General features: G+C 42.0%; 1 long non-coding RNA gene across 5 annotated transcripts in view; it reads left to right on the top strand.

Moving 5' to 3' along the window:
• LOC130356352 (uncharacterized) overlaps positions 1–21591 on the top strand; it is a 291928-nt gene that overhangs the window by 18051 nt on the left and 252286 nt on the right. For all 5 annotated transcript variants that reach the window (XR_008888857.1, XR_008888859.1, XR_008888858.1 and 2 more), the window contains exons 2-3: positions 19335–19456; positions 20611–20691. This is a non-coding gene — a long non-coding RNA (uncharacterized LOC130356352). The remainder of the gene's footprint in view (positions 1–19334; positions 19457–20610; positions 20692–21591) is intronic.

Genomic DNA, 21591 nt, shown 5'->3' with positions numbered 1-21591 from the left:
GTGGGGGAGGGGGCTTTGCCCTTTAGGAATATAAAAATCCACATTTTTTTTCTCTCAAACCCCCCTTCACGCCACAAAACGCCCCCGAAACCCCTGTTGTTACAGTGTGTCACCCCAGTAGTAAGGAGATTACATCAGGAGGAGGTTTGTTACAGTGTATCACCCAAGTAGTGAGATTATATGAGGAGGAGGTTTGTTACAGTGTGTCACCGCAAGGAGCCCTAAATGGCCAGTACTGAGGAGCCATTTCAAGTTGAAGCGCTGTGGTGGGGAAAGATATATAGAATCACTGGGGGGTTTATGTCTGGCCCCCACAGCGTGTCTAAATATCCGGCCCCCCGCAGCGCATTTATATATGTTCCCCCTGCAGCGCATTTATATATGTCCCCCCCCCCCTCACAGCGCATATAAATGCGCTGCGGGGGTAACATATATAAGTGCACTGTGGCGGCCAGATATATACCCCCCCCCCCCCCCAACGATTCTATATATCTTTCCCCACCGCCGGGAGCCCTGAATGGCTCCTCAGTACCATTGTAAATACATCGTGCATGGCAGGGGAGTGGAGCATGCCGCCCACTCCCCTGTGTAACCCCTTAAGGACCAAGCCCATATCAACCTTAAGGACCAGGCCAATTTTATTTTTGCATTTTCGTTTTTTCCTCCTCGCCTTCTAAAATCCATAACTCTTTTATATTTCCATCTACCGAGCCATATAAGGGCTTGTTTTTTTTTGCGTAACCAATTGTACTTTGTAATGAAATCTCTCATTTTACCATATAATATACGGCAAACCCAAAAGAAATTTTACAGTAAAAATGACGTGTTCTTTATTCCGTGGGCCAATACGATTGAAATGATACCCATGGCTAGATAAATTAAAATTTTGTACCCCTTAAAAAAAATCTTAAACTTTTTGTACAAAATCAGTAATCTAAAATTGCCCTATTTTGACCACCAATAACTTTTTTTCATTTTTCCGTATATAGGGCTAATTTTTTATACTTTTTATCGATACCACATTTGCATATATAAAACTTTCAAATCATTTTTTATTACGGTAAAATTTTTTTATAAAATGTGACAAAAAAAACAGCATTTTTGGACAATTTTTTTTTTTTTTACGTTTATGCGTTCACTGTATGGGATCATTAACATTATATTTTGATATTTCGGACATTTACGCACGCGGCGATACCAAATATGTTTATAAAAAAAAAATTAAGCTTTTTGGGGGTAAAATGGGAAAAACTGACAATTTTCATTTTTATTGGGGGAGGGGATTTTTCACTTTCTTTTTTACTTTTTATTTTTCTACTTTTTTTTTTTACACTTTTTATGTCCCCATAAGAGACTGACTATAGCAATTATTTGATTGCTAATACTGTTCAGTGCTATGCATAAGGCATAGCACAAATCAGTATTATTGGTCATCTTCTGCTCTGGTCTGCTCAATCTCAGACCAGAGCAGAAGACCCGAGGAGACGGACGGAGGCAGGTGAGGAGACCTCCGTCCGCCATTACAGATGATCAGATCGCCGGGCGAACCGATCATCTATTTTAACATGCGCATTGCCACAGATGCCGTGATCTGTACTGATCACGGCATCTGAGTGGTTAAAGGAGTAGTCCAGTGGTGAACAACTTATCCCCTATCCTAAGGATAGGGGATAAGTTAAAGATCGCGGGGGGTCCGACCGCTGGGGCCCCCTGCAATCTCCTGTACGGGGCCCCGACAGCCCGCGGGAAGGGGGCGTGTCGACCTCCGCACGAAGCGGCGGTCGACACGCCCCCTCAATACAACTCTATGGCAGAGCCGATGCGCTGCCTTCGGCAATCTCCGGCTCTGCCATAGAGATGTATTGAGGGGGCGTGTCGGCCGCCGCTTTGTGCGGAGGTCGACACCCGCTATCTGGCCGGAGAGCCTGGCCCCCATACAGAGAGATCGCAGGGGGCCCCAGCGGTCGGACCCCCCGCGATCTCAAACTTATCCCCTATCCTTAGGATAGGGGATACGTTTTTCACCACTGGACTACCCCTTTAATGGCGGACACGTGCGCAATCGCGGATGTCAGCCACTACAGCCGGAACCTGCCGTGTATGACGCAAGCACCGCTCCGATACTCGCGGTCATACACAGGACGTAAATGTACATTTACGTCCGTGGTTGTTAAGGGGTTAATAACTTCTAATTTCATGGTGTCTCAGAAGTGAGACCCGGTGCAATCAATTCCTTAGCCCCTGTACTACAACCCCCATCATGGAACAGAGTGTGTTCCAGGATGGGGGTTGTAGTACAAACACTAATGTTGCCTCCCTAGCCACCGGCAGACACCCGCAGCTGGGGAATTACTACTCCCATCATGGAAACAAGTCTGTTGCCTGATGGGAGTAGTAGTAGTGCCTCAGCACTGCAGGAGTCTGCTGATGTCACCACTTCTGAGCATGCTCAGAAGTAATAATGGATAATAAAAAAAATCCCATAGACTTGAATGGGATTTTGTAAAGGACGTTTAACATCCATTTTTAAAGCTTTTCTAATGGAGGTTCATAACGGATCTTTTAACGGATTAATTTTATAGTGTGAAAGGGGCCTAAGGGGTGATGAACGGCATCGCCTCTTAACTACTTCTTGGCTGACTTGGCAGAAGGCTTACATTGTATTCCCACCTTCTGCTCTTAAACTGGAAATCCCTTTTAGAGCAGGGACTCCTGTCAGGGCTCCTATATAGTGAAGAGCGGTGCACTGCACACTGCTGTTTACTGTACAGGCTGCGGAGTTAATAGCATCACCATTTAACTCCTTACACTCCATATTCTGGGCACTCTGCAACAAACCCATGGAGAGCAGAACCCGCACATTTAACATGTGTAGCGGTAAAATGGAGCAGTTGCCCATAGCAACCAATCAGATTGCTTCTTTCACTTTTCAGAGGCCTATTTAAAATTGAAAGAAGCAATTTGGTTGCTATGGTCAACTACACCACTCTTCCTCTACACAGGTTTTGATAAATCTCCCCCTATATATTTGTGGTAACGGGGTGTGATGCAGGGCAGATGGAATTACCCTAGGGGCAGATGGCATTAACCCCTTGTATTCATGACGCCAGGGCGTGGTTTATCCTCAATACCACCCGAAGGTATACCGCTAGATCCTGGGTTAGGCACGGGGGCAATAATGACTCAGACGCCAAGTTATAGATAGCGGTAGCTTTTCTGAGGGTAGACAGATGGTAAAGTCTATACAGTTTAGCCAGGGCCCACGGAGGTGACCAGTGACTCAGAAACCTTAAGGGCTTGATGTGACTTGTAGTAGGACTCGACAATGTAATGCAGGCCCCGCTGACTTGACAGTTGCTGACAGGGACTGACTTGAGTTGACTGATGCCTGACAAAAAGCTATGACTGTAGCTTACTTGCAATTGACTGTGGCTGCAGACTGGACTTGAGGCCTCCAATGACTTTGGACTAACACACTAGGACTCAACTTGACCTCAGCAAAGACTCAGGAACTAAGAGCGAGCTAGCTCCCCCGAGGGCTTATATGGGGAAGACTAGCAGGGAGCCCATAGGTCACCCCTGGGATCACCTGGTCACTGGTACCTCCTGGGTAATCAGCACATGGTACATTTCTTAAAGTAACAACACATTATATATCACAATACACAGCAAAATATGTGTACAGGGGGGAAACAAGTACAAGGAGGCCCAGGGGACACTGCCTGACAGGGCAGCAAGGGTACGGGGCAACAGCTCCCATACTGGGCCTCCACATATTGTACACTACAGTAGATGGAAGATGGCACTCCAATGATGTGGTGTCCAAAAAGCGTGACGTTTTATTGGCCCATCAATATACAAGGTGATGCAACGTCTTGACCTGACAATAAGGTCTTTCTCAAACATCACCTTGTATATTGATGGGCCAATAAAACTTCATGCTTTTTGGACACAACATCATTAGAGTGCTGTCTTCCATCTTCTTTCTACTTGTTACATACTGTAGCCTTGGTCAAGCTTGAGGACTGACACCCACGGAAATGAAAGTCCCTAACACTGTCCGCTATTCCATACCCTCTTGCTATGTATTGTACACTACAGTGATATAAAAAAAAATAAGTTAGTATTACTAACAGATGCTCTTCATATGTTCAATGAAAATGCCTATGGGCAGTGTATATCAGTATGGGTGGAGCAATTTGGTATGGGTGGGGTATATTGGTGTGGGTGTGGCATACCTTGTTAGGGGAGGAAGTTAGGGGCCTCCTTAGTAGGTCTCGCCGGGGGCCTCCAAATTTATTTTTACCCCACTGGTGGGACCTTAACAACAACAGTAACGGTGGGACCTTAACCCCTTAAGGACACATGACGTTCTCATACGTCTCCATTTCCGAGTCCTTAAGGACACATGACGTATGAGAACGTCATGTGTTTTACCGGCCCCCCGCAACCATCTGGAGCGGAGCCGGTCCCCGATGCCTGCTGAAATCGTTCAGCAGGCATCGGGGCATATCGCCCAGGGGGGTCATTATGACCCCCCATGTCGGCGATGGCCGCAGATCGCTGGACAATTCAGTCCAGCGATCTGCGGCGGATTCCGGGTCAATCGGGTCTCCAGTGACCCGGTGACCCGGAATTACAGGCTGTTCGGGGCCGTCTCCGACGGCCCCGAACAGCCAGAGCCTGCAGGAGTGAGGTGGCACTGGTGCCACCTCACGATCGCCCTGATTTGTCGGCCGGATTACCGGCCGACCAATCAGGGCGCCTGCTGCGGGTGTCACTCCCGCAACCCGCTCCGCCCCTCTTCCGGAGGACGTGAGCGGGTGCGGGACGTGCACCCCGGGTGCTGGGGACCCCGATCCCCGGCGCCCCTGTTGGGATCGGGGCCCCAGGAGCAGCGGCGGCGGCGGAGACGACGAGGGACTGACCTGGTGCAGCGAGGATCGTTGGAGGTGAGTGACAGCCTCCTGCTGTTGCTTAGCAACAGCTCCCAGCATGCAAAAAGGGCATGCTGGGAGCTGTAGTTATGCAACAGCAGGAGGCAGACCACCACAACTCCCAGCATGCCCTTATGGGCATGCTGGGACTTGTAGTTTTGCAACAGCTGGAGGCACATTCTTTCTATGGAAAAGTGTACCTTCAGCTGTTGTGTAACTACAACTCCCAGCTTGCACAATCAGCTAAAGTGCATGCTGGGAGTTGTAGTGGTGCATCTGGTGGTTGCATAACTACAACTCCCAGCATGCCCGTTGGCTGTCGGTGACTGCTGAGAGTTGTAGTTTTGCAACAGCTGAAGGCACACTGAGTTAAGTAGCAAACCAGTGTGTCTCCAGCTGTTGCATAACTACAATCCCCAGCATCCCCAGCCAAAGTAGTATGCCTCCAGCTGTTGCATAACTACAACACCCAGCATGCCCTTCCGCTGTCCGTACATGCTGGGGGTTGTAGCTTTTGCAACAGCTGAAGGCACACTGGTTGCAAAACACTGAGTTTGTTACCAAACTCTGTGTTTCACAACCAGTGTGCCTCCAGCTGTTGCAAAACTACAACTCCCAGCATGCACTGATAGACCGTACATGCTGGGAGTTGTAGTTTTGCAACAGCTGGATGTTCCCCCCCCCCAATGTGAACGTACAGGGTACACTCACATGGGCGGAGGATTACAGTAAGTATCCGGCTGCAAGTTTGAGGTGCGGCAAAATTTCTGCCGCAGCTCAAACTGCCAGCGAGAAACTACTGTGAACCCCCCCGCCCGTGTGACTGTACCCTAAAAACACTACACTACACTAACACAAAATAAAATAAAAAGTAAAAAACACTACATATACACATACCCCTACACAGCCCCCCTCCCCTCCCCAATAAAAATGAAAAACGTCTGGTACGCCACTGTTTCCAAAACAGAGCCTCCAGCGGTTGCAAAACTACAACTCCCAGCATGCACTGATAGACCGTACATGCTGGGAGTTGTAGTTTTGCACTGATTCCCCCCCCCCCCCCCCCCCCCCAATGTGAACGTACAGGGTACACTCACATGGGCGGAGGATTACAGTAAGTATCCGGCTGCAAGTTTGAGCTGCGTCAAATTTTCTGCCGTAGCTCAAACTGCCAGCGAGAAACTACTGTGAACCCCCCGCCCGTGCGACTGTACCCTAAAAACACTACACTACACTAACACAAAGTAAAATAAAAAGTAAAAAACACTACATATACACATACCCCTATACAACCCCCCTCCCCAATAAAAATGAAAAACGTCTGGTACGCCACTGTTTCCAAAACGGAGCCTCCAGCTGTTGCAAAACAACTACTCCCAGTATTGCCAGATAGCCGATGACTGTCCAGGCATGCTGGGAGTTTTACAACAGCTGGAGGCACCCTGTTTGGGAATCACTGGCGTAGAATACCCCTATGTCCACCCCTATGCAAGTCCCTAATTTAGGCCTCAAATGCGCATGGTGCTCTCACTTTGGAGCCCTGTCGTATTTCAAGGCAACAGTTTAGGGCCACATATGGGGTATCGCCGTACTCGGGAGAAATTGGGCTTCAAATTTTGGGGGGTATTTTCTGCTATTACCCTTTTAAAAAATGTAAAATTTTTGGGAAAACAAGCATTTTAGGTAAAAAAAATATATATTTTTTTACATATGCAAAAGTCGTGAAACACCTGTAGGCTATTAAGGTTCAAATTACCCCTTGTTACGTTCCCCGAGGGGTCTAGTTTCCAAAATAGTATGCCATGTGTTTTTTTTTTTGCTGTCCTGGCACCATAGGGGCTTCCTAAATGCGGCATGCCCCCAGAGCAAAATTCGCTTTCAAAAAGCCAAATGTGACTCCTTCTCTTCTGAGACCTGTAGTGCGCCAGCAGAGCACTTTTCACCCCCATATGGGGTGTTTTCTGAATCGGGAGAAATTGGGCTTCAAATTTTGGGGGGTATTTTCTGCTATTACCCTTTTTAAAATTGTAAAAATTTTGGGAAACCAAGCATTTTAGGTAAAAAAAATATATATTTTTTACATATGCAAAAGTCGTGAAACACCTGTAGGGTATTAAGGTTCACATTACCCCTTGTTACGTTCCCCGAGGGGTCTAGTTTCCAAAATGGTATGCCATGTGTTTTTTTTTTGCTGTTCTGGCACCATAGGGGCTTCCTAAATGCGGCATGCCCCCAGAGCAAAATTTGCTTTCAAAAAGCCAAATGTTTCTCCTTCTCTTCTGAGACCTATAGTGCGCCAGCAGAGCACTTTTCACCCCCATATGGGGTGTTTTCTGAATCGGGAGAAATTGGGCTTCAAATTTTGGGGGGTATTTTCCGCTATTACCCTTTTTAAAAATGTAAACATTTTGGGAAAACAAGCATTTTAGGTAAAAAAAAATATTTTTTTTTACATATGCAAAAGTCGTGAAACACCTGTAGGGCATTAAGGTTCACGTTACCCCTTGTTACGTTCCCCGAGGGGTCTAGTTTCCAAAATGGTATGCCATGTGTTTTTTTTTTTGCTGTTCTGGCACCATAGGGGCTTCCTAAATGCGGCATGCCCCCAGAGCAAAATTTGCTTTCAAAAAGCCAAATGTGACTCCTTCTCTTCTGAGACCTGTAGTGCGCCAGCAGAGCACTTTTCACCCCCATGCGAGGTGTTTTCTGTATCGGGAGAAATTGGGCTTCAAATTTTGGGGGGTATTTTCTGCTATTACCCTTTTTAAAAATGTAAAATTTTTGGGAAACCAAGCATTTTAGGTAAAAAAAATATATATTTTTTTTACATATGCAAAAGTCGTGAATCACCTGTGGGGTATTAAGGTTCACTTTACCCCTTGTTACATTCCCTGAGGGGTCTAGTTTCCAAAATGGTATGCCATGTGTTTTTTTTTTTGCTGTCCTGGCACCATAGGGGCTTCCTAAATGCGGCATGCCCCCCAAAAACCATTTGTCGCTCCTTCCCTTCTGAGCCCTCTACTGCGCCCACCGAACAATTAACATAGACATATGAGGTATGTGCTTACTCGAGAGAAATTGGGTTTCAAATACAAGTAAAAATTTTCTCCTTTTTATCCCTTGCAAAAATTCAAAAATTGGGTCTACAAGAACATGCGAGTGTAAAAAATGAAGATTTTGAATTTTCTCCTTCACTTTGCTGCTATTCCTGTGAAACACCTAAAGGGTTAATACACTTACTGAATGTTTTTTTGAATACTTTAGGGGGTGTAGTTTTTATAATGGGGTCTTTTATGGGGTATTTCTAATATGAAGACCCTTCAAATCCACTTCAAAACTGAACTGGTCCCTGAAAAATAGTGAGTTTGAAAATTTTGTGAAAAATTTCAAAATTGCTACTGAACTTTGAAGCCCTCTGGTGTCTTCCAAAAGTAAAAACTCATAAATTTTATGATGCAAACATAAAGTAGACATATTGTATATGTGAACCCAAAAAAAATATATTTTGAATATCCATTTTCCTTACAAGCAGAGAGCTTCAAAGTTAGAAAAATGCAAAATTTTCATTTTTTTCATCAAATTTTGGGATTTTTCACCAAGAAAGGATGCAAGTTACCATAAAATTTTACCACTAAGTTAAAGTAGAATATGTCACGAAAAAACAATCTCGGAATCAGAATGATAACTAAAAGCATTCCAGAGTTATTAATGTTTAAAGTGACAGTGGTCAGAATTGCAAAAAACGCTCCGGTCCTTAAGGTATAAAATGGCCTGGTCCTTAAGGGGTTAAAGGGGTACTCCGGTGAAAACCTTTTTTCTTTTAAATCAACTGGTGGCAGAAAGTTAAACATATTTGTAAATTACTTCTATTAAAAAATCTTAATCCTTCCTGTACTTATTAGCTGCTGAATACTACAGAGGAAATTCTTTTCTTTTTGGAATGTTCTCTGATGACATCACGAGCACAGTTCTCTCTGCTGACGTTATTATAATAATAACAACGCTTTATTTATTGTCCTTAGTGGGATTTGAACCCAAGTCCCCAGCACTGCGAGGCAGCAGTGCTAACCACTGAGCCACCATGCTTCCCTTAGTATACATCTGCTATGCATGGTTGCTAAAATGGACAGAGATATCAGCAGAGAGCACTGTGCTCGTGATGTCATCAGTGTTGCAAAAAGAAAGGAATTTACTCTGTAGCATTCAGCAGCTAATAAGTACTGGAAGGATTAAGATTTTTTAATAGAAGTAATTTACAAATATGTTTAACTTTCTGCCACCAGTTGATTTAAAAGAAAAAAGCTTTTCACCGGAGTACCCCTTTAACTACCCAGTAACAACATTAACACTTAAAAAACCAACATCACCCCAACCAAATCAAACAAATTATGAAAAAAAAAAAAAAATGTATTATATATACATTACATATATATTTAAAAAAATGAATTTGTTATAAATATATATTTTTAAATTTTTTTTTTTTAAAACCTTATGAAGAGGAAAAGACTGAAGAAGCACTGGGTACAAGGTACAGGCAAAATAGTGTTTAACAGTTCATGAACATGATAAATAACATATCAGGTGTGATGGTATACAAAGGAGCTTTCCATGTGTATAAAGTGTATAGCCAATACACTACATACGCATGCTTTGTTTGTCACAATAAGGTAAAGTGCAAGTTCATGCCACTAAAAAAAGCAACATTAAAGACCACTGGCATTAAGACCAATACAGTACAGTTAGTTGTAATAGAAACACAAAAGCAGTTAGCATGAAATTATAATGAAATTGCACAGCTCCCAGATTACCACTACACTGGAATACCAAGGCCCACCCCAAGGAATATTTTGGTATCCCTTCATCAGGAAGTTAGGTTACAGGTGCCCAGGTGACATTTCATATTGACCAGTAGCCAATAGAAGCGTTCAGTATAATCGGTTCAGTATAAGCGTTCAGTATAATCAGTATTATAAATTGTAACACATAACCTCCCTGCCCTTGTCAAAAATTGCTGATATTCTGCCCATGCTTTGGAAAATTATTCCATTGCATGTGTAGCACATACATTTATGGCGTATCAACGCTAAGCAGGCAATAGGAAGAAATGCATAGTTTGGTGTGCAGGGAGAGCCACAGGGCAGAACTTATACAAATCTTCCCTAGTGTGCCCTATGATCACCTGGTGTAGGTAGAACTGATTACAAATTCCGTATATGTATTAAAGCTGTGCCTTATAGCAAGCTGAGAAGCTGTAGAAGATACCTTATCCTAGTGTTTCCAACCAGTGTGTCTCCATCTGTTGTAAAAACTTAATTCCCGGCTTTAGGCTTTCCAGGCATGCTGGGAGTTGTAGTTTGGCTACAGCTTCAGTTAGGGCTGGGCGGTATGACCAAATATGTGTATCACTGTATTTTTTTTAACTTACGGCGGTTCCACGGTATAGAACGGTATTTTCTCACCCCCCCAATCATGTGACCCGCCAGCGCTGTTCTGTCCCCCCAAACCCCGCCCCCAAATTATGTGACCCGAACGGTGTTCGCCCCCCCCCCCCCCCAAATCATCTGACCCGCCAGCACTGTTCTTCTCCCCCCAATTAATTATCAGCCCAGCGGGGTACTACTCACAGATGTCAAGCCGGCTTCTTACATGCCAGTGGGCTCAGCCTATCACTGGCCGGGGCATCGCTCCGGCCGGTGATAGGCTGATGGCTGTCCTCCCCCGTCCCCAGCGTGCGGCTGAGGTGGGTGAGTTGAAAGTTTATTTTCTGTATCTTTTGCAGCCCGGGCATAGGAATACAGCGTACAGCAGTGGTCTCAAACCTGCGGACCTCCAGCTGTTGCAAAAATACAACTCCCAGCATGCCCGGACAGCCGTTGGCTGTTCAGGCATGCTGGGAGTTGTAGTTTTGCAACAACTACCAATGTGCTCTAACTGCTTCCCGATTGAGTATCCATTTTTTAAAGTGAAAGTTTTAACACTATGTTCAAGGGTCACATTGTGCCACTTACTGCTACTGCCAAACAAAAAAAAAAGTAGTATTAATTCACAGACTATTTCTATTCTATTCTACTTCAGCATCTAGATATTACACTTTGGAAATCTAAAGCAGTTTCCGCAACAGACATGTTTTTACAACAAAATTTGTGGCTGAAAAAATCCGCTTAAAAATTCTGTTGCAGCAGAATCCCATTGCTTTTCAATAAACAATTCTGCTGCACCTTGTACATGGCAGAGATCCCACTTATGGCCTCAACCATAAATAATTGATATGTCGATTCTTGTGGCAGAATCCACTTGGAAACTGATTGCCATCTATGGAAATGGTGCAATTCTGAACACTCTTAGTGCCAGCATTTTCTGGTAGTGCCTGCTGTTCTGCTCCCTGGTGCTTACTTTAGCCCTCTGCACATCCTGGAAGTATACCGTCTGTCTCGGAAGGAAGAGGGAGAGATGGGGCAGTGCCAGTCACCATCATGGCGGTTTTGCCCACAAATGATAAATAATAGCTGAATAATGTTGTGGTGAAATCCTGCAACTGTTGGACCTGCACCCTCTCATCTTGGGAGGTATATTTTCGAGAAGTGCAGAGGGTATAAGTAAGTGCTGGAAAGCATGTGGTTTATTGGTTAGCCCTATTGTTTTGCAGTCCTGGGGTCCTAAGTTCTAGTCCCACCAAAGGATATGTTCACACGTACAGGATCTGCTGCATATTTTCTGCAGCCATTGAAGGTAATGAATAACAAAATCAGCTGCACAAAATATTCATCAAAAATTTGCAGCAGATCCTGTATGTGTGAAGGTACTCAAACAGAACTTTTGTATGGAGTTTGTATGTTTGCATGGGTTTTCTCCCACACTCCAAAAACATACTTTAAGTATAGTGTGGAATTTCGGTTGTCCTGATATGGACAGGAATTAATGCGAGGACAGGAGATCTCTGTAGAGTGCTGCTAAATATATTGGCACTTCTATGTAAATGAATAAGATATTTAATAATATACTTTGAAAAACTTTAATTTACACCATTCCAAAATATGTAACATATCAAAAATCAATTATTGCTATTTATGCATTGTAAACATAACAGTATTGTTGTATTGGGGTCAAGTAGGACGCCTTGATGTAGAAGCTTTCTTCCCAAAGCTGGGTGGATTTAGCCTCTCAGCAGACAGGACCTGTGGGTCAGAGCAGGCCTTTCAGACACATCTGACACTTGTATAATAATCTCGGCAGGACAGGAAGGTCCCTGGTGGGGGCATTCTTTGCCTAGTCCTTCCCTCAATGCTAAAATATCCCCCCTCTGTGGCCTCAGACAGTTCTCAAACAACAACTGTCTGCGGGGCCAGCTAATCCCTCACAGGTGACCAGCCGACGCCTCCGGCTCAACTCAGGAATTCCTAGGCCTTCATTAACCCCTGCAGCACCACTTATTGGTAAAATTTCATAACTGTCACCCTAGCCTATGAAGCTCATTTCAATACCTTATAATACATGTGCAAATAGCTTTACATTGTCAGTTGATTTTTTATATCTATCTATCTATATATACACATACATTTTCCTACATAAAAATGTTGTTATCATCCTAAAAATTAATACAATATAAGCTTTGCATTTTTCTGTACAGGAGACTTTTTTGGATTTGGGTAAAGGCTAGTGGTGACTGCTAATTTCATAAAATCTCATTGGCCAAACAGGGTTATAGTTGTTCTTTCTTGCTATGATCTGGAAATGTAATTTTACCTATTAACATTAGTAATGTCAGCAATGTCCACTTTTAAAAAGTAAGTTAACATGATCTGAAGACATTTGCCTAAGGTCAAAGAAAACTTAGAAATATGATTTCTCGCTTTCCCTTAGAGGCACCTTAGTTGTAGGAGCAAACCCTGTTTATAGAAAAGAAAGAAATGCCTGCCCCACAAAGCTCAGAAAAGTTTGACACCATTTTTAGGGCCAGATCTTTACTCAGATATGTTTATTTTTGATGTGTAGTAAACTAATTTGTGCACTACTATAATAGAGTTTTATTTTAGCAGTCTTGACTGACAGGCTGAGCTTTTAGAGAATCCTCCCTCTTTCCTGACCAGAGTCAAAGGTTAAAAGCTTGCTGCATTATTAAAATGAAGACAAAAGAACCCTTTCATATATGAATCTCTAGCACATGTGGGATCCAGACCTTTATAAAGACTTTACACTGCGCTGATCCTTCAGCTGTACATTTTGCTTAGACACTCATCTGCTCTAGAAATATGTAGAGGCTACTCCAATTGGTGTACAACCCACAAGATATATATTTGACTACTAGCTTAATACTTTATGGATGGCACTAGACAAATAAGACATAAATAGGATACTGTAAATTACTTTTGGACTAAAAGTCATTAAAGTGCATAAAATAAACAGTACAGTTTTCACATGGTAAAAATGAGCATTGTGCAAAGTCCAAATGTAGGGAAGTCAACTTGCACCCTAAAAACAACTTTTTATTGTCTACTAGATTGCATTCTAGCAAATTATTATTATTATTTTTAAGGATCATTATTTTTTTGTCATCATTATTATTACAGGCAGATTCACAATGAAAAGTAACATCAATAGCATTTATAGGTAGCACAGGATCAATGGAGATGCTCAGAGCTTCCCCTCTCCTCCTCCGTGCACAATAAACTCTACACGTCACAGGACATGCCTAGAAAAACTCACAGAAGTCAATGAAACAGCTCTAGACAATTATTTCCTGTTGTTCATATCCCAGTTGTAAAGCATATCTATAAATCCTAGAAAATTATAGAAAATAAAAAAACACAAAGAAAATGCATCAGTATTTGTTTTTTACTAGTAAAATGCAATTGGCACTCTCAGTTTACACTGCAGGGAAAAACAATGGGAGGCTGAAAGGGATTAGTTTCTAAGCACTTTAATGCGTTCACTACTAAATGTGCCATCTAGAGGGTTAAACGATTGGGATCAGAGTTAGCTCTGATGCCAGTTACTGATGATGAGACCCTTCCAATTCAGGGCTAACCTGATCAGCTTTTATGAGGAGGTGAGCTCCAGATTGGACCAGGGGGAATCCCTGGATGTGGTATATCTGGATTTTCCAAAGCATTTGATACAGTGTCACATAAAAGGTTGGTACATAAAATGAGAAGGATTGGGCTGGGGGAGAATGTGTGTAAGTGGGTAAGTACCTGGCTCAGTGATAGGAAACAGAAGGTTGTTATTAATGGTACTTATTCTGATTTGGTGACTGTTACTAGTGGGGTACCACAAGGGTCAGTTTTGGGTCCTATTCTATTTAATATATTTATTAATGACCTTGTGGGTTGTATAGTAAAGTAGCAAACTTTGCAGATGGTACTAAACTCTGTAAAGTGGTTAACACAATAGAAGACAGTGCATTGTTACAAATGGGTCTTGATAGGTTGAAGGTTTGGGCTGGGGAGTGGCAGACGAGGTTCAACACTGATAAATGTAAGGTAATGCACATGGGGAAGAAAAATCCAGGCTGGGTTTATGTATTAAATGGGAGAACACTTGGGACGACTGATATGGAAAAGGATTTAGGAGTCTTAGTTAATAGTAAATTTAGCTGTAGGGACCAGTGTCAGGCAGCTGCTGCCAAGGCAAATAAAATAATGGGGTACATCAATAGGGGCATAGATGCCCACAAGGAAATAATTCTACCGCTGTACAAATCACTAGTCAGACCACACATAGAAAACTGTGTACAGTACTGGACACCTGTATACAAGAAAGATATAGTGGAGCTGGAGAGGGTTCAAAGACAGGCAACCAGAGTAATAATTAGTTTATAAAAAAGAAGGCTTAGGGGCGACCTAATAACTATGTGTAAATATATCAGTGGGCAGTAGAGAGATATCTCCTGTGACCTATTTACACCCAGAACTGTATCTATAACAAGGGGGTATCCTCTACGTTTATAAGAAAGGAGGTTTCTACACCAGCACAGACGGGGGTTCTTTACTGTAAGAGCAGTGAATCTGTGGAATTCTCTTCCAGAGGAGATGGTTATGGTGAACGCGGTAAAAGAGTTCAAACAGGGCCTGATTACATTTTAGGAGAGTAAGAACATTACAGGTTATGGATACTAGATATATAGGGACAGAATGTTGATCTATGGATTTATTCTGACATATCTGTAGTCGGGAATTTTTTTTTTTACCACTAAGATAAGTTTTTTTTTTTTTTGCCTTCCTCTGGATCAACTCAGCAGGGACTCAATAGGGACATAGGTCTCTGGTGTTTTTTCAACCTTATTAACTTTGTTACTATGTAGATTTCACAATAAGGTAAATCTGACATGCTATCTTTAACCTATGAGTCAGTCAGTACGATTCCAATGATACCAAACTTGCATAATTTTTGTTTTGTTTTAAGCTAAGAAAAAAATAAATAGTAAACTTGAAAAAGAAAAAGTTTTTTCAATGCCATGTTTTGGCCACTATAACTTTTTTATTTGTCCACCGACAAAGCTATGTTAGGGTTTATTTTTGCACCATGAGCTGAAGTTTTTAACAATACCACTGTTTACGTATCTATGACTTTTTGATCACTGGGACATGATTTTTTGTGTTTATGATATTCAGTGTGCATGATAATCTAATAGTTCGGACAACTAGGCACGCGATGATGCCAAATATGTTTTTTTTTTACAGTCAAACCATAATTATTTCAAATTTTTTTCTGTATGTATAGAGCCATATGAGGCTGAGGGCTTGTTTTATGCGGGACCAATAGTATTTTGTAACGACATCACTCATCATAGCGCAAACTCTACAGCCAAACTCCCCCCCCCCCCCCCCCCCCAAAAAAAAAAAAAGTTTGAGTGTGAAACTGAAACCCCCACCACCACCTATTTTGCAAACTTTGGTGGGTTTCATTATTACCCAGTGCACTTTACTGTAAAAATTACTTAGCGTTATTCTGTTGGTCAATCTGATTACTACAATATGCAATTTTCATAGGTGTTTTATTTTAAAACTTTTTATAGAAAACTTTTTATAGAAAATAAGCATGCTTAACTTTCCCTATTCTGACCAATGTAATTTTTCTATTTTCTTTTTGTATACGAGGCTGTATGGCTCTTTCTTTTTTTTTTTTTTCTTTTTTTTTTTTGGACCTCATATTTGTCTTGATGGGACTTTTTAATCACTTTGTATAAATTTTATTCTGATACATAAAAAAATCAGCAATTCTGGAATTTGGTATTTTTTCATGCTGTTCACTGTGCGGGTTCATAAACCTTATATTTTATTAGTTTGGACATTTACACATGTATAAAATGGGAAAAGTTTGTTTTCTTATGTTTTTGGGGAGGGGTTTATTTATATTTAAAAAAGAAAAACATTTTTTTAAACCATTTAAAAACTCCTGGGCAAAATACTGTTTTTAAATCAACTGGTACCAGAATTACTTCTATTTAAAAATCCTAAGCCTTCCATTACTTATGAGCTGCTGTATGCTCCAGAGGAAGTTGTGCAGTTGTTTCCAGTCTGACCACAGTGCTCTCTACTGACACCTCTGTCCATGTCAGGAACTGTCCAGAGTAGAAGCACATCCACCTAGCAAACCTCTCCTGTCCCTGTCCGTAAGTACATGCCTATTTTAATACAGTATCCTGCTACCCTTAAAAGCAGCTACTTGAAATTGCATGCTGTTTTGTAGTCTGTGATCTAAAAGTATATCTCAATCTTTGCCTTAATAAAACAATGCTAGCAATCACTTGTAATACTATCACCCCCTACATGTTTCTGCATGTAGTCCCTTAAAAGCCCCTCAAACAATTACAATTTATGCTAAGATTACTGGTCTATAGTTACCTGGGGGATACCTAATTGTGTGCCAATCTTTTTTAAGATCGGCACCACAATTACCTTGTGTCAGTCCCTTGACATAATCCAAAGCACAAGGCACAAGGATATAGAAATAACTACACTGAGTTATCTATGTACTCTTTGGTGTAGCAATCTGGTTCTGGAGCTTTCTGGAGCTTTGTTTACATTCACTTTATTAAATTTACCTCAAACCATATCTACATGAAGCCAATTCCGTACATTAGACGGTATGTTACCAGCACTGCCCACCCTATGTTCACTTCCCCTTTCTTCTTTCGTGTAAATAAAGCTAAAGAACCGCATTATTCTTATTTAGGGTTCCTTTATGTCCTTACCTTGTTTTTTTTTTTAGTATATCTAAGGAAGAATTAGGGTTTTGTTTTTTTTGTTTTACTTTTCATTGTGAATTGCTTTTATTACCTTTTTGCAGATTTTAACTAAAGCTATATAACAACAAACCCCAGGGGATTACTGGGCAATACTAATATATAAACAATAACTTTAGGGGAAACCCCCAAAGGGGTGTCCTAAACTGGAAATCCCCCCCCCCCAAAAAAAAGAGTATTAAAATGTAACTTTTATTGAGATGTTATTCAATAGTAGAGAGAAAAACTCGGCACAGCTCGCCTAATTATTAGCACCTGTCATCCAATGCCTCTGCTGGCTCAACCACGTCTGATGGTGCTCACTGGTAATAGCAAAGTCCAATGCAAATATTCAATTGAAAAGAGAAAAGAAAACCAGGGCAACTCACCAAGTACGTAAACTTCAAGCTTCTTTATTAATCCATGAAGGGTATAACCAGTGCAAGACACGGGTGGACAGAACACAGGGGGACGTTCGTTCGGGGCTACGGTGCCGTTTCGCAAGATATGCTTCAACTGGCCCACACTGTGTTCTGTCCACCCGTGTCTTGCACTGGTTATACCCTTCATGGATTAATAAAGAAGCTTGAAGTTTACGTACTTGGTGAGTTGCCCTGGTTTTCTTTTCTCTTTTCAATTGAATATTTTTATTGAGATGTGCTTAAAATTAAAACAAATACAGTGACAATTGGTATCCCGTGATGTGTGTGTACCACAGTGCTTAAAATTACAGGGTCTGTCTAGCACATTAGAAATTAGTAGAGGAAAGGACTCTTAAACTGTGTGCCACATAATTTGTATGGCCACCACTGAGGCACTGATTAGCATTGAATGATGGTGCTGACAGAAACCCCTGCATTTAAAAGTTAACAACTAGACACAGTCCTGACGGCGTTTCGCTGGCAACGTAATCAGAGAACTGGCGGCAAGTGAGGCCTGGAAGTTCAGCTTCCCTTTATAAAGACTCTCCCATGTCATCAATTGGGGCCCCCTCCCTCCTCCTAAGGTGCCCTCCCACTCATAGAGCATTCCTCCTATTGTAATGTGTATCACGATCACATGCATCGGCATTGTGATGTGCTGATGATGTGCCGAGGTGGTACGGCCAATAGCTGCTTACGTTAATATGTCATGTGAAGTAAACACAGCGCACACGCACTATACTGGTGTGGGCAAAGGAGAAGTGCGCATGTCCATTCCTACGCGCATGACCGCGGACTTGTAAATCAAAGTAAGAAAGATGCTAGCAGTGTGCATGGGTAGAAGATCGCATATGGCCGTGAACTTATGCTCCCAGACATAAGTTGACTGTGAGTGTGCGTGTGTGACAATTTGCGCATGTCAGAGCACTTAGTGCAAAACAGAGGTAAATAATCTAACAAGCCCATATTTCCTAACACTTGTATAGGTGCTGAAATATGATAGACTGCATCACAGATGTTAATATATTCACCTACTTATTAGTATAAATGTGTGTGTGGACATGGGCCTATATGTGGAAGAATAATATATATAAGTATATAGGGGTTAAATATGCAATCTGAGAACTGCATATCTGTGTATATCTAAGGTGCTAGTGGGAGACAAATTTATGTATTATTATGCACAGTTGGCTAAAACACCTAATGGCTAAATAAGAGGGGAAAGGGGGAAAGAGAGGGGTAGGGAGGGGAAGAAAGAGGGAGTAGTATACATGATAGGGACAAGATTGGGACACCATAATTCAGGAGGGAGGCTGTACGCGGGTATGTGGTACAATAAAGTGTAAACAATTATTCGATGAAAGCGGAGTATGAGAAGCCTTCTTTGAGGCCTTCATTGAGGACATCTGCTCTTAAGGCGATAAATCCAACGGGCTTCTTTACGTAGCAAGAGACCATCAATGTTCCCCTTGCGTGGTCCCATATGCATCTGGCGTAAACCCCAAAAGGATATCATATTGGCTCTATTATTGTGGTGGCTCTTCATATGTCTGGCCAGGGGAGTGTCCTGATTAGTCCTTATTGTGCTAAGATGTTTAATAATTCTGTGGCGAAGCTCCTGTATAGTCTTCCCTATGTATAATTTCGGGCAGGGACATTGAGCAATGTAAATCACATTTTGACTGCTAGAATTGATAAAATCCATTATTTTAGGATTCATGAAATTCTTGTTTTTTTTTCATATTTTGACAGAATTTACAATGCCCACAGGGGAACGAACCCTGTGGACGTGCAGGCAGCCAAGTGGATACAGTTCTGTCGGGGGTAAGAAAATGGCTATAAACAAGCAGATCACGAAGATTCGATCCCCTCCGGTAAGTGATGTTAGGTTTGGAACTTAGTCGATCTTTAATATCTCCATCTGAAGTCAAGATTTGCCAATGACGTTGTAAAATTTGCGTTATTTGACCAGCATAGGCATCATAGGTCCCTATTCATCTAATAATGTTATCTGTTCGTGCATGTGATGTGTTCGATGACAAAAGATCTCTATGGTTACTCTTGTTCGCGCTAGAATAGGCGACTCTGAGATTTTTTTTTTAGGGTAACCTCTATGAACAAATTTAGATATAAGTTGATTACATTCAATCTTGAAGTTACATTCCTCTGAACAATTTCTCCTGGCCCGGAGGTATTGGCCAACGGGGATGCTTTTTTTGAGAGAGCCCGGATGCCAGCTCTCCCAGTGAAGGAAGCTGTTGGTGGCAGTCGGCTTACGATAAATGTTTGTTTGTATCTGATTCTGATCATCGATGTAAATTGTCAGGTTTTGGAAGTTGATAGATTTTCCTCCCATCTCTGAGGTGAATTTCATGCCGATCTGGTTGGCGTTAAGCCTATCTACAAAATCTGTGAAGAGTGACGTATCGCCATCCCAGAAAATCAAAATGCCATCGATGTATCGTCCCGAAAATAAAATGTGCTCAGTGTGTAAAGAAAAATCAAAACAAAAAACAAAACTGTGCTCCCACCTCCCCAAAAATAAATTTGCAAAAGAAGGTGCACACGTGGTCCCCATGGCGGTGCCTCTAATTTGCCGATAGAGGTCACCGCCAAAGAGAGAAATTGTGAGTGTGTATAAAGTGTAGGAGTTTAATTACAAAAGAATTTTGCTGCGTGAAGATAGTGCTTTTCATGTCTAAATAGCTGATTGCCTTAATACCCAAATCGTGCTGATATTGGTGTATAAACTCTCGACATCCAAACTCATCAGTGAAGTAGTGTTAGTTACCATGAGGTCATTGATTTTGCGAATGGTGTCCTTAGTGTCCTTTAGAATGGAAGGTAGGGACGATACAAAGGGTGTCAAAATGGTCAATATAAACGCTGGCGCCTTGTGTGAGATTATTATTGCCCGATACGATTGGGTGTCCCTTCAAGGGACTGGTGCCTTTATGCGTTTTAGGCAAAACGTAGAAAGTGGAAATAGTGGAATGTGAATTAAATACTAATTTTTTCTCCTCCTCAGATATAAGACCTTCGTGTTTGGCCTCATCAAGAAGTGAGTGCAAATCAGCAAGGAATTCCCTAGTAAGATCATGAGTTAAAGGTAAGTAGGTGTTTTCATCTTCCAGCTGTTTCAAGGCGATTTCAGCATAGTGTTCTCTATCGAGAAGGACAATATTCCCGCCTTTATCTGACGGTTTTATCACTAAGTTGTTTTCGGCTTGTAAGGATTGTAAAGCTAATTGCTCTTCCCTAGAGAGGTTGGAATGTACCAAATGTGATTTAGGTTTAATACGCTGTATATCATTTGTCACCAATTGAACAAAGGTATCTATTGCCGAGTATTGTGTAAAGTGGAGTCATTTTGGACCGTGGTTTAAGTGGAGTCAGAGGTGTCACCACTTGCCTTTTCCCACCCTCATTCTCCAAAGAGTAGGGATTCCAAGGTTTCAATAGCTGCTGTTTCTTTTCTATTGATAGTTCTCTCCTGGTTATGATGTTGAGTATGCCATTTATGTAGGGCAAGTTCACGGGCAAACAAATTGATGTCTTTCACCCAGGAGAATTCATCAAATCTGGGGGTGGAGGTAAAAGAGAGGCCTCTAAGTAAAGAGATCTCTCAGAAGAACTCAGACAGTGGGATGACAGATTAAATATTTGCATCTCCTCTGTCTGGGGTAATGGGACCTGATTCAGGGAACGATAATCTGTATTGGGTAATATTTGAGCCATAGAGGATGGCCTCGGTTGTGCTGCCTGATCTAAAGTGTCCCTAACAATTGCCCCAACAGAAGACCCATTTTCCATAATCGGTACAAAATTGCTAAACTCACCGCCATCCATGGATTCATGAATCATCATGGTATCTGAAACAGAGCTTCAGAGGGACCAATTATAGACCCAATTCTTTCTGTTTGTTTGACATGACAATGTAAGTATGGTTCACTAACGGCAGAGCTATGTGGGGAGGTACAGGGTCTGGATCCAGATCCTTCAGAGGATA

The sequence above is a fragment of the Hyla sarda genome, chromosome 2 (assembly GCF_029499605.1).
Source record: "Hyla sarda isolate aHylSar1 chromosome 2, aHylSar1.hap1, whole genome shotgun sequence".
NCBI classification, from domain to species: domain Eukaryota; kingdom Metazoa; phylum Chordata; class Amphibia; order Anura; family Hylidae; genus Hyla; species Hyla sarda.
This window is presented reverse-complemented; position numbering and strand designations above follow the sequence as displayed.